We start from the raw sequence: 2500 nt of genomic DNA, 5'->3' as shown, positions 1-2500 counted from the left end.
GTACCTGTGGAAAACACTTTCGAGCCTCCTTAAAAATCTTCATTAAGACCAATAACTCATTCAAAACTGGGTGGGAGAACCAAAAGTCGCGATCCTGTATGCGCTCACTGGTTTGTGAACTTGAAAATGGATTCATTACTCTGCTGTTGAGAGGAGTCCTCTAGCGTGAGAGTGTAAAGTCGTTTTCTTTAAGAAAGAAGACCGTATTTTTATATTTGAAGAAACAGAGATGTCTGCTTAGCTTAACGCCTTCAAAAACCAAAATTATCACTACTAAACAAGTGAATAGTTCTCTCCGCGTCCACTAATTGGCTAACTCGTAGTTGATTATCCAGTTACTCAAGTGAAGCTATGACCCTCGCAGTTATAAACGCAATTTTTGCAATTGCGTAAAGACGCCTGAAAAATTCAGGACTTCAACGGGGTTTGAACCCGTGACCTCGCGATACCGGTCCGACGCTCAAACCAACTGAACTATGAAGCCACTGACGTTGGGAGCTAGTCATTTGTGTTTGTGGGTTCTGTTCCCGTGAGGAATGAATCAACGATGAAATGATATATGAAATGGATCATATATGAACTGCGGATATGAAATCAAGTCAGAAACTATGATCCTCGCAGTTATAAACGCAATTTTTGCAATTGCGTAAAGAGGCCTGAAAAATTCAGGACCTCAACGGGGTTTGAGCCCGTGACCTCGCGATACCGGTAAGACACTCTAACCTACTAAGCTATGAAGCCACTGGTCATTTGTGGGTCCAATGTTCCCGTTCACAACTGCGAGGATCATAGCTTCACTTGATTTCATATCCGCAGTTCATATATAATCCATTTCATATACCATTTCATCGTTTATTCATTCCTCACGGGTACATTGGAGCCCACAAATGACCAGCTCCCAACATCAGTGGCTTCATAGCTCAGTTGGTTAGAGCGTCGTCGTTGAAGTCCTAACTTTTTCAGGCTTCTTTACGCAATTGCAAAAATTGCGTTTATAACTGCGAGGATCATAGCTTCACTTGATTTCATATCAGCAGTTCATATATAATCCATTTCATATACCATTTCATCGTTGATTCATTCCTCACGGGTACATTGGAGCCCACAAATGACCAGCTCCCAACATCAGTGGCTTCATAGGTCAGTTCGTTAGAGCGTCGTCGTTGAAGTCCTGAATTTTTCAGGCTTCTTTACGCAATTGCAAAAATTGCGTTTATAACTGCGAGGATCATAGCTTCACTTGATTTCATATCCGCAGTTCATATATGATCCATTTCATATACCATTTCATCGTTTATCCAATTACTATTCCTCTCCTAGTAGCCGGCGTGCGAGATTTGAAATTTCCAACCACATTTTACAAAAATAAAGCAGTTTTTTGGTTCCGTTTTTTTTCTGCTTGTGTGGTGTATACTAAAACAATTATTCACCTTCTCTTCGGTGACTTTTTGTTAAATATCAGGTGTCTATAAATTTGAAAGTTGTGCTAGTGAGTATCTTCAACATTTAGAATCGGACAAATCCTTTTTCATTTCGAATGGATTTGCTTACATTTCAAGTCTCTTGTCGCAGAATGAAAATGCAATATTTTCCACTGCAGGTCTTCCGGTTCATTATAACCGAGACAACAATATTGTGCTAATTCTGACTAAATAATAAAAGAGGAACATGGCTCTAAGTTTTTGCCCATGTACAGTCAGATGCGATAATGGAGCTACGACTGAACAACGCGGCCAAGAGCTTTTTATCTGGAAGTAACCACATTGGTTATTAAACTAGACAGCTGTGAAATTCACTCATCGTGTTAATATAATCCCTTTTTTTAGGCTGTCAAATTCAAGAAATCTGCTGGTTCATTAATGGCAGATCTTCAGATGACGTCAACTCAGCTTCCTCTTCCAGAGTTGGTTGGGCCCCTGAAGAGTGTCGAGGTGCATGGTTACCAAGCACCGAAAGAAATGTTAGCGACTCCTTACAAATCAACCTTGGTTATGAATTCTACATTTGCGCCGTAGCAATTCAAGGAAAACCAACTGCTGATCAATGGACAACAAAATACAAGATATATACATCGTTGGACAACATAACCTGGACAACCTACAAAGAGAATGGGACAGAAAAGGTTTGTAATTAACTTTTTCGGGAAGATTTGCCATACTCTTTTAAACAAATTCTATGGGAAAATTCAACACCTGTGGAGGGAATTCCACGTCAAATTTCACGCGAAAAACCACAGGTACCCCAAGCTAACGATGTAATTTGAGCATCACGATCAGTTAAAATAATGAGCGTTTGTATGGGAATTTGCAAACGTCTTTAGGAGTCGAAAATAAAAGAACATTAATGGAACAAAAATGCCTTACCTTGTCTTCTCGATACCTTATCATTGTTTTGGTGGCGTACTTTGGCCATTTCAGCGCTATTCCAGTGGGTTCTAGGTTCGCTGTTTTCTCTTTATATATTTATGTACCAGTCAAATTGAAGCTTCAACGCTCCCCCC

At 40.0% G+C, this 2500-nt stretch overlaps 1 protein-coding gene across 1 annotated transcript in view; it reads left to right on the top strand.

The window, feature by feature from the left end:
• Positions 1 to 2500, top strand: part of LOC137973809 (uncharacterized) — an 87633-nt gene that overhangs the window by 2332 nt on the left and 82801 nt on the right. The window contains exon 2 of the mRNA XM_068820697.1: positions 1827 to 2122. The gene's annotated coding sequence lies outside the window, so the exon portion shown is untranslated. The remainder of the gene's footprint in view (positions 1 to 1826; positions 2123 to 2500) is intronic.

This window comes from Montipora foliosa, chromosome 10, assembly GCF_036669935.1.
Source record: "Montipora foliosa isolate CH-2021 chromosome 10, ASM3666993v2, whole genome shotgun sequence".
Lineage (NCBI taxonomy): Eukaryota > Metazoa > Cnidaria > Anthozoa > Scleractinia > Acroporidae > Montipora > Montipora foliosa.
The sequence above is the reverse complement of the archived record's forward strand: the minus strand, read 5'-3'. Positions and strand labels throughout refer to the sequence as shown.